We start from the raw sequence: 11,700 nt of genomic DNA on the forward strand, positions 1-11,700 counted from the left end.
GGCGCAGCCGCCGCGTCAGTCCCGGGCAGCGTCCTGGCTGCGCAAGGAGGCCTTGGGAAGGGAGGAGGCGCCTCGGCTCCGGGAAGCGCCGGAAGCTCGCGTTTCTCCGCGTTCCCCTGCTGGCGTGACAGCTGTGTGTGGTGTTGGAGCCCTTTTCGAGAGTCTTGAATGGGGCAAAGTTAACAGTACTTATTTAATACCTAGTGCTGGGTGTTGCTGTTCCCTGGTTTTCTCTTGTCTTTTACCTTTCCCCCCCGCTTCTCATTTTTTCCTTTCCTCTGGCAATCAGGCCAATTCAGAGCAGGGCTGCCAAGCTGATGAGGGAGCTGGAGCACCTCTCCTATGAGGAAAAGCTGAAAGAAGGGGTTGTTCAGACTTTGGGGTGACCTAATTGTGGACTTCCAGTACTGGAAGTGAGTCAACAAGAACGATAGTGAGAGACTACTTACAAGGATATGCAGGGTGAGGACAAGGGGGAATGGCTTCAAAAATGAATGGGAGTAGGTTTAGATTATGTTTCAGGAAGAAATTTTTTATGATGAGAGTGATGAGGCACTGGCACAGGCTGCCCAGAGAAGCTGCGTGTGCCGCATCCCTGGAAGCGTTCAAGGGCAGGTCAGATGGAGCCCTGACCAACCTGATCTAATGGAAGGTATCCCTGCCCATGGCAGAGGGCTTGCTGGAACTGGGTGATCTTTAAGGTCACTCCCAACCCAAACTATTCTGTGGTTGTGTGAAATATGAAACAAGTATGCTTTATCCATCCACATAGTTTTAAAAATAAATTTCTGTTTAGAGCATCTCTCTTCTATTGTAATGTAGGTGGAAACTTTACCATCTCATCTTAGTTGCCTTTCAGGCAGCTTACAAAGAAGCTTGTGCACTAAGTTGCATTTGCTAGTTTATCAGTGTGTACAATAAAATCAGGAGATCAGGCCACATTGTGGGTTTAGGAAAGGCAGGTCCTTCTTGACTAACCTAATCTCCTTTTATGACCGGGTGACCTGCCCATTGGATAAGGGAAAGGTTGTGGATGGACTTCAGTAAAGCCTTTGGTGCTATGTCCCACAGCATTCTCCTGGAGAAGCTGGCAGCCCATGGCTCACCCAAAAGAACTTAGAGGCTTAGGGGATACCTTGTTGTCCTCTAAAACTACACGAAAGAATGTTGTTGTGTGGTGGGGGTTGGCCCCTTCTCCAGGCATGTATCAACAGGATGAGAAGAAATGGCCTCATGCTGTGCCAGGGCATGTTCACGCTGGATGTTGGGAAGAATTTTTTCACAGGAAGGTTAGTTAAGCATTGGAATGGGCTGCCCAGGGAGGGGTAGAGTCACCAGCCCTGGAGGCATTCAAAAAACAGCTGGACTCCTACAGTGTAGTTTACATAGTGGTAATTGGCCAAAGGTTGGGCTTGATGATCTTGGAGGTTTTTTCCAACCTTAATGATTTCATTATTCTATGATTAGGTCTGTGTGTAATTTGCAGTTATAAAGTAAGGCTTATTTTGTCCATTATGGTAATTTATATGTTTATATCTTATTAGCTGATGTGCTACTGTTATAAAAGCACTACCTGCCTTTTTTTTTTTTTTTTTTTTTTTCTTTTACTGGAGTACAGGTATAGCAAGTGAGTAATGCTGTAGACTATGGAATAATTTTTTTTTTAAGGCTGCAGATATTTGCTAGACTAGCCTGATAGGTACAGACAGTCAACTAAATAGCTTTAATTTCCCCCTCCAATACAATTCAATTCCAGGAATCTTCAGTCCTGATATTCACTGTATTTACCTGTGCTCCCAGAGTATACAGGTTGGTAAAAATGCCTGATCAGCACAGCAACTGTTGGCTAGCTTAAGGAAGCACTTTTCCTTTCCAGTGATGGGGACTGGAGTGCAAAAGGTACTCTGCAGCACTGCTTGGTGATGTCTATCTCACTTCAAAGCTATGCAAGCAAAGTCTGAACAGAGGATGAAAGCTTCCCCTGAAGAACTGAAGTATTTCTGCAGAGAGAGATGATGAAAGATGGAATTATGTGATGAGTTGAAAATTATGAGGTGATAGTGGAGTTTTACAAAATGGAATAAAGGTACCTATTCTTCAACTTTGTATTGGCTTCTTGATTTGATGAAATGTGATTACTCCTGTAGTGCTACAACTTGAACTCATTCAACCTTTACCCATTTTTCTGTTCTCTGGAGTGTCAATTAGGCAGGACTTGACACTAGTAGTTTTACTGGCACTTAACTTCTGATTTTGTAGCCAAACACTAAAGCAATTCTTGTGTGTCTGTTCTGATCACATCACTCATCACTTGGGTAAGGTGCTTGTGGAGTGATCTTTTAGTGCACACAAAAAGTTTATTTAACACATGTTATTTATAAGCAATACTTGCATTTTCTAATTTTACTAGAAATTCCTATTTTGTTCCCTATGGAAAAAAGGTCTATTTGTACATAATGCACTAGATGGTGCTATCAGCATGAGTTAAAATGGAAGGGCACTTCTGCTGGGCTGCTACTGGTGTCAGCTTTGTTACTTCCCTTTGAATCTGCAGGTGCACCAAGAGAGCTCTGGAGAATATTGTACTTTAAAGTCCATCGTGGACCTTTCGGTGGGTTTCATGCCTTTCACATGGGATGAAGTTCAAATATTGGCAGCATGAGTCCAGCACCTTAACTGTAGTATGTTGTTAATGATGGTGGGTATCTGTAAGTGAGCATAGCTGCTGATGCATTTTTCAAGGATGTAATATTAGTCTGTATAGATTAAACCATCTCCAGAGGTCCCTTTCAGCTTAACCATTTGTATGTTTTTTTTATTGATGGGCTCTTGTTCAACAATTTTAGGGTAAGAGAGTGCAGCAAGCAACTGGTAGCTGTGACTTCCTGTATAGATTACAATACTGCAAATCACCATGGAAGGGAGAGAAAAAATGATGCTAAACTTGGTAGTGAGTTCCCTTTTAAATCTTGCTGTGTCAGAGATTTGATAGATGCAGTTATTTAAAGGGACAGCTAATTGCTTTGCCCTAACCTGTTTTAAAGGAATGTTGAAGAGTTCCCCTTGATGTCTGCTTAATGCCTTTCAAAACCAGATCCCTACAGCTGCTTGGAAATCCTCCCTTTGAAATGGTTTTTGTAACATCTTAGTATTAGCCCGTTTGTCCTTCTTTTTTGTGCACATAACTGCTGATGGACATTCTCTGAAGACTGTCTACTAAGATGGGCCACTGCTGATAAGCGACTAGGGTAACTGAGAATATCTGTGTTCCACGTAAGACAAACTTGAGCTTGCTTTTATGTCCAGGCCTTCTGCTATCTATCAAGGGGCTGAGTGGGAGTGGTTGCTGATTACTTGAGGTGCATTTTTGGAAATTATTTTTTCATGGGCCCTGTTGCAGTCTGTGTAACTTAGAACTGTGGACAGCCAATGTGATGTAGGACTATCACTTTTGTGAAGTAGATCAGTGTGTCTAAAATTAAAATGCAAAGTCTACTGGTTTTGAATTTGTGTTCCAGATCAGAGGACAAGCCTTGTTACTGCTCCTGCTCTTATCAAAAGGCAGATTTCTGTGATGCAGGTTAGCAAGGAGCCATTCATATAGCTACAGCCTGGTATTTAAGTCTCTACTGATACTCCCATACACTTGGTTGGTGTTACCATGTGTGTGATTCCCATACAGCCTGATACCTTCCAGAATGTATGAGCACTAATGCTTGTCATCTGCCTATAACCCCAAAACAGTAAGGTGCAGGTTATAATAAAATTTTCCTCTGCATTGCTCTTATTTATTTATGCCTAAAAGTCCTTCAGAATCCATCCTGTGATGCTTGCAATTCTTTTGGCTATGTCATCCCATGGAAGATGTTTACAGTTAACAGAAAGTTGTGATTTTTCAAGAGAGTGCTAGCAAACACTTGTTGGCGTAGATGTTGATGAGGTATTGTTCGATTTAATTCCTGATTTGCACTTGAAGGAAGCTGCAGGAGGTGCTGGTGGAGAAGTATAACTTCTGTGTGCTTCTTGTTCCTGTCCCTTGGTGCACTGGCAGCTTCCTGTTTACGAGGTAACTGCTGTGTGCTGGACTGACTTGTGTGTCAAGGTCACGTACTTCGGGCCAGGGAGTTTATTGGATCGCAGAGTAACTGCTGTGTAAACAGGAAACTCCCAATAAGGATTACTCAAAAAATTATTTTTAATTAGTAAGTTAATAAGTTTGAGGGGGGAGGGGGAAAAGGGAAACTTAAGTTCTTGGAAGCCAACAAGATTTTTCCCTGTCTCCCACAAGATAGGGGTTTGACTGCTTTTCCCATCATTTTTCCTGTTTGTGTTTCTTGCCTGCTTTTTTCTCTGGCCAGGCTTCTTCCTCCCTCTCTCCCCTCAGGTGGTGTGCTGCTAGTGTTAAGGGTGATATCTCTTTGTTTTCACTGGGTTTCAAGGAGTGTGAGCATTTTATGAATAGATAAATAAAACATGAGAAATGCTTTTGGAAGTGGATGTTGTGAGACAGACTGACCCTGAAGAGTTGAATAGTCACTTCAGTTACACGCAAGTTAGGACAAAGCTGAGTTTGTTCAATGGTCCCATTGATTTTGGCTTTGTGGGGAGACCTGAAGATTCTGCATTTCAGAATCATCACTGCAATTTTCCCTTCTTTGAGCACTTCTGCTTTAGAGACAAGACTGTTGTCTCTAAAAGTCCTTTGACTTTTCAAATCCCCTGAAGTAAGGTTAAATTAAACAGCTAAGTTGGTCTGTGTTTCTGCTGCAGGATATGGTGACCTTCTATCTTACCTTCTCCTTGCTTTCAGTTGTGCTGCTTCCAGTTCTCATAGTCATCACTGACCTGATTTAAATTGTGTATCTGAAATAAAAGCTTCATTTTTTTTCATGGATGACTTTCCAGAACATGAGTTGAAATAGCTTTTCAAAAGGCAGGGTGAAAACAGAGAAAAGGCGACTGTCCCCTTTTGGCAGCCTTGAGTAGTATTTAGATGGGCTCAGTCCATTAGTCCAGCTGCAGCCCTGTTCAGCTTTGTGGGTTTCCTAGGTCAGTCCCCTACTAAATCAGGAGGTGGCAGTATCTTGTGTTTGGTACACGTTTTGATTCCAGATCAATATGAACTATTTTCTTTGCTGCAGTAAAGGGGTCTACAGAGGTTATGGCTGGAGGAAAGGAAATGCAGGATGCCCTTGAGATCAGTGTCATGAAATTGCTGCTTGGCATAGCTAGACCTTGTGTGGAGGTGGCAGGATTTGTTCCGGCACTATCTCAAGTGGTAAATTTTTGCTCCTTGTGTGGTGTCTGCTTCCCTAGGAAACAAGAGGCCATAAGGTTGCAATTAAGGCCATCCCTGAGATGTATTTCTTGGATCTGTTTCTGACATTTGTGTTTTCTGAGTTCAGCTGGGCCTTTACAGAACTATGAGAGCTATCTGAGCCTTACAGTAGCCACAAGATTCTAACCAAACACCTGAAGTTAGGCATGGCCTTATGGTCCTTACTAAATCCTTTTGCAGTTACTCTTTACTGGCAGTGAGCCCTATACTTAGAGCTCAGCTTACATGCTCTCCTGCACTGAAGGGGTGGAGTATGTATTTGGTAATCTCTACTCACTCCCCTCTGCTGTGATTTATAATTGTGGAAAGTACAGCTGTCTTCTTAGCTGTCACCTCACTGGAAGTGTATGAACAATTACTGTGTGGTACAAACTGTCTAGCCCAATTAGACAGGGGTTTAAAGAACTAGCTTGACAAGACTAGGTGTCTACGTGGTACTATAGCAGACCCTATCATTAGCTAGATAGCCCTACCTTAACTTATCCTGAAATAGATGAATAGCACCCTGATGCAAACCAAGGAATTCTTTGGGTAACAAAAATAGTGTCCAGGGTTCTGCACATCGTATTCACACCCATGGGCAGCATCACAATTTAAAGCTATACAAAATGGACAGATAGCTTTCAATAACACCATGGAGAGAACACATCAGGTTTCCCTGTCTTGTGCCAGTGTATTTTTCTCTATTCTGTCCTGAGGAAGAAATGTGGAGAGTTTTAATTTCTGTTACTACAGACTTTTAAGAAAGAATTGAAGAGAGGCAGTGCCATGTGGTGTTTAGGTACCTTTTTGACCTCTGACTGTCATAGCCAAGCACAGCATGCTGACAGTTCTGAACATCTGCTGTGTTTTTCTCTGCAGAGAGCTATTCAGGGTTGAAACTCTGATTAAAGACTGAATGTAATCATTGGGATAATGATTCTGGGAAGTCATCTTTAGAGAAAGAAGGAAACTTGTATTTGGTGAGTTTGTAGGAGGTTTTTTGTTAATAAGTAGTTTTTTGGGAACCCTAAACAAATTAAAACCCAGTTACCTGTGTGCCTTTAGCAGAGCTTCTGATATCTAACAAGATGTGACCATAAATGGTGTTGTCAATAGGGGTAGTAGCTTCTTTTCGTACTCTGCCCCCTATTCCTTCCTCCAGCTCTCAAAATGTCATAGCCCATTGAGTTTGTCAAGAGACACTGCCTACATTAATGGTCTGTCTTTGAGAAATCAGATTTAGAATAGCAGTTGTTCAAAGTTTAGACTATTAGAAGCAATATCCAAGGGGAATTGAAGGGTAGGAAGCAGACTAAGAAAAAAAAAAATGCAGTCCCTCTCATAATTATAGAAGTGCTTCTTTGGTATGTATATCTGGTTTTGGGTAGAGATTATGTATTCATCTCTTGACCCCAAAACCATGGAACTGCATCAATTGGACCAAATGCTAGGTTTGTTAATTAAAAAAAAGGACAGTGTGTAAATAAACATTAGCAATTGCCTAAGGAGTCACTGTCTCGTTCTGCACATGTAAGTGTGTGGATGATCAAGTTGAGGTATACATTTTACACATTCTACTGTGGCAGGAAATTAATTTGCTCCAAATATTGTTCCTTTTTGCATCTGCAATCTTTATGGTCAGACTCTTGGTTGTGACTAAATGTCTTGGTTCGAATTGCAAAAGTTGTGGTGCTTTGCAAAGTGGCTTTACTGTGTTTGCAGATGGCTGCAGTATGCATCACTGTCAGGAGATAAGCTGGTAATAGCCATTTGTGTTTGTGATGGCTTTTGCTTCTGTGAGGGCTGTAGTTTTTCCTATTATTTGTACTCATGAAACAGGTTGCCCTGTTCTTAACCTCTCATTCCAGCACCGAAGGAGATGTTAAGGCTGTGACTGTGTGTTGTCATTACAGTGCAGGTTTTGGCTTGTCTCTTGCTTTTGTACTCTCATTGTCTTCCAGCTGAATCACTGCTCTTATCTGGTATCACACCCTATTTTTAAGCCACAATGCTTTTCTGTTTCTGGGGTTGCTGGAATACTCGTGCTTCATAGGATTGGAGTTTAGACTTGCTCATTCTGTGTCCTGTTTCAGTTATCTTAAGTTTCGGAATTTTTTTCCATGTGACTTTGATTGTTTATCAAATGTTTGATTTTTTTCATCTGTGATACACTCATTGGATACTTAGAATCATGAATCAGATAGCAAAACTATGGGGTTTCATAGATCAACAGTAGAGCTATAATAGAAACTAGAGCTCAAAGAATATTGCTGAGTCTTCTGATTCCTCTTCCAACTCATAAATGATCAACTACAGTTTAAGTGCTCTTGGCTGTTCATTTATTTAGCTTTAGAATATCTGTAACTGAAGCTTAGAAGAACAGGTTGGAGAATTATTAAGAGCTCAGATACCATAAGAGTGGGTATTCTATTGCTTTTAAGTTTTAGAAGTGGGATTCATACTTTGGTGCTTTGCCTCACCATAAATGTTAAAAAAATGAAAGTAAATTACCAGGAAGTGTCTTGTCTGCAATAGACAAGTGATAAGAGGTGAAATATTGGAAGGAAATGATTAAACTCTGAATCAGTGATCAGAATCAGTATTGACAAGATTGTGTATGTTTGAAGCCTTGATCTAATGTAGTAAGTTTCAATGTAGCACTGAAAAAGTTGAAGCTCAAAGAACTGTACATCTTTCTCAGGGAATTGTCCATGAATAGGATTCAAGAAATGTTTTTTATTTGAGATGGTACTTCTCAGCCTGTACATACGTTCCTCTAAAATTTTAAATTACCTCCTAAAGGGGTTCTGCACATCTGGATCCTCTAAAGTCTCCCACACCTTCCCCCAAGAAATCCCCCACCATTTAAAATTAGAATACAATGTGACCCCTCTCCTTGTACAGTGTATGTGGTACATGTGCTTTGGCTGGATAATGTATGTGAGCTAACCCTTAATGACTGAGTGCTGCTGCTGGAAGCTGAGGTGCCATTTGCTTGGCAAGGCTTCCTGTGGGGCTTGATAAGTCTTGATGAAACATGATGATTGTCAGGGAGACAGCACATGTGCCAGAGGTAGCAGGAGGGGCCTTAGGCAACTCCTGTGCCTTCCTAGGTTTGCCTCAGAGAGGAGTTGTTGTGGGAGCAGGTAATGAAATGCAATAGATTTGAGATGATGGCAACAGTTGTTCATTCCAGAAAAGCTTATGAACTTAATTTGACCTTTCGGATGTTTTCTGGGAGCATCTACTCACCAAATGTCCTCATGCAGTTCTGTGTTGATACATATGGAATGTGGTTTATCCTTTTCTTCTCAACATTGGTTCTCTATCTGTTGTTATTGGACTAATCTTCTTCTGCATCTCATCATAACTGTATTCTGAACTTTCATTTGTTCTGTCTCCTTTCTGCTTCTCCTCTGCCACCTGGCTTTCTCTGGCAAGGCACCGACAAATTCTGCTGCAAAGCAAGGCAACTGAGTACAGCTTACCTTCTCTGACCCAGGTGTAGAAATTCTTCCATGCTGAGATGTTTTTTCAGACACAGCTTGCTTGGCAATTATTCAGATGAGTCATAATATATGGGTCTAATTTAATCTGTGGGATGGTTTTGAATTTGTCAGCACCATTGGCTCACTCATTTGCTTTTTTCTGACATAGGATTTAATGTTTCATTTTGAGCTTGTTTGTAGGGTTTTGTACTTTGACTTTTGTATCTTTTTTTTTGCCCCCCAGAAGTACTTTGCATTTTTCTGAAAAGAGTTAACACAAGGCTGAGGGTTTTCCATTCCTCATCGCCTAAAGTGAAAGCAGGTGCAGAAATGTGTAGAGTCACTGTGCTGACTTTATCTGCCTTATCTCTGTCCTGGTAGTTTAGAACCTGTTCAACCAGCTGGCTTCTGATGTATTGAAAAACCTACTTTTTTGTTTGTTTGTTTGTTTGTTTGGGGGGGGGGGGTTTGTTTGTTTTTTGTATTGTTTTGTTTTGTTTTTTTCCTCTGCTCCTGAAATCCCTAGCTATTACAATAAATTTTCAATTCATCTGTAGTTTTTTTTTTTTTTCTTCCCAGAACTCCAAATTGTCCTAAATTTTCTTGAATATGACCTGCATGACTCCTTGTTCCTTGGTTTGTAAGGATTAACTGTCTTTTGGGATTCTGAAGGGAGCTGACCCTGGTTAACAATTAGCAATCAGCTGATGGCTCAGGTCCATCCAGCAAGATGAGGGAGAGAATCAGAATAGCAAGTGCAAGAAAAACTCTTGGGTCAAGATGAAGACAGTTTAAATGAAGGACAGTGTGTATGTGTATGGATGTCAAGTGACACAACAGCAGTAACTCACCACTTTCCACAAGAAGTGTGATGCCCAGCCAGTCTCTAAGCAACAATTATTTTGGAAAATATTACCCCCAGAGTTTTTTTTGCCAAACATGTTGTGTGATGAGGTATCCCTTTAGTTAATTTGGGTCAGCTATCCTGTCAGTGACCCCTCACAATCTTCTGCCTACCTTTTAACATACTTGCTGGCAGGGAGTGGAAAAATAGAGTGGGAAACAGAGAAGGTCTTGTTGCTGTGCAGGCACTGTTCAGCAATAGCTGAAATATTGGTGTGTTATCAATACTATTTTGATCACAAATCCAAAACACAGTGCCATATGGGCTGCTGTGTAGAGAATTCATCCCAACCACACCAAGAATACTCTCCTGTGATAGTAGTCTCTGCAATCAGTTGAACAGTTTTAATTGCATACTATTTTATTTTATAACCTACTAACTGCTGATTTGTAGGTCTTTTTAAAATTTGTATTGTGTAGCAACATGTTAGTCATTCTTCCAAGTATTGAAGTAGAAATCATAATTACATGTATATGATAGGTTAATTATCTTAATTATGGCTTCCTTGGGTATTATAGTTGCTTCAAATGTGGATATATTAGATAAGAACTTGACAATCCAAAGAACAGCCAAAAAATTCCTTTTCTTTGGGAGCAAAAATAACTTTACTCTGGAAACAAATCTCTCTGGTTTGAGGGATTTTCCCCCCTTAAACATAATTCTGACAATGCTAGATTACTTCAGCTTTGAGGCTTATATATTTTTTTAAAAAATTAAGCTTAAACTGACTTTCTTTCAAACTACTCCATAGGGTAAAATAATTTTAAAATTTCAGTTTCTGAGTAACTTCAAATTAATCAATTCCATTTATTTTGCTTATCATGGCTGTAGTTTTGAGATGTGGCCACAGGATATTTTGTTCAACCTCAGTAAACATCTTCTAGTCTTAGGTGGCTGTGACACTGAAGAAGCCAGGAACCTTCAGATTTTGTTCCTTATCATTGTTGTCTCCTCATTTTGGAAGGCTGTATGACAGCTGTCTCTCTTTGGAAAAGACTTTCTTAGACTTTGTGGATCCCTTGGTTCTCAGCTGCCCTTTTGTTGTGGGAAAGTGTGTTGGCCCTATATTGTGGCACAGCCATCTTACAGTGCTTATGGGATTGTTTGTGAAAGGGACAGGTTCCAGTTCCTGTGTTATGAAGCAGATCCCATCATATCTGGGTGGTTTAATTTGGTCAGTCAATTAAAAACTCTTAAATGGATGAAGTTAGATTGTGTATGGAAATATGGGCAGTATCAAGGCAACCCAGACAACATGAAGTCTGGCTTTCTCAAAAGAAAGAAGGGAACACTACAAGGTCATAAACCCTAATGTCTAGGATGTAATCTCTGCTTGCTAAATAAATGGCAAAAGGGATGCCAGAGCCCTGGTAGCCTGCACATGATGGGGTCATGCTATGGAATTGGGGAGCAGTTGACTATGCCTCTTGTGACAGAAAGAGCAACTTCCTTGGGGAAGAGATTGTATATTGTTTGCTGCAATCCAGAAACCCACCAGAGTGACTAGAATTAAATCTGCCAAAGAGGACAAGTCTCTTAGAAGACACCTGCCTATACATATTTTGGATTTTTTAAAAATATTTTTATTTTGCATAGGCACTTTGCTTTTCCTGCTTAAAAAGTCAGTTTTCCTTTTTAAGTTGAAATGGTTTTTAAACTTCTGCAGAGATTGCCACTCCAGAGATGTCTTGACAGATGTGGCTGGGGAGGTCAACTTAGCAGGTGAGAGCTACTACAGATGGCTGTGTGCAGGGAGGCTGCTTGGCAGCCCCAGCTGGCCTGAGCTACACAGACACTGCCTTTTTGACTACCTGCTGGCAAGGAATGGTGTGTTGTGATGGCTTTCCCATCTGCTATTGCATGGGAGAGTAGTATGTGTCTTTCTTCTGAGTGAGAAACTAGGCACTGTTAGCAGATTAACAGTTTAGGGGCATTTTTGCTGTATTCTAAGATCAGAGGTTTAGCCATTAAGCAAAAGCTCCATGCCT

This window comes from Oenanthe melanoleuca, chromosome 4 (assembly GCF_029582105.1).
Source record: "Oenanthe melanoleuca isolate GR-GAL-2019-014 chromosome 4, OMel1.0, whole genome shotgun sequence".
Taxonomy (NCBI): domain Eukaryota; kingdom Metazoa; phylum Chordata; class Aves; order Passeriformes; family Muscicapidae; genus Oenanthe; species Oenanthe melanoleuca.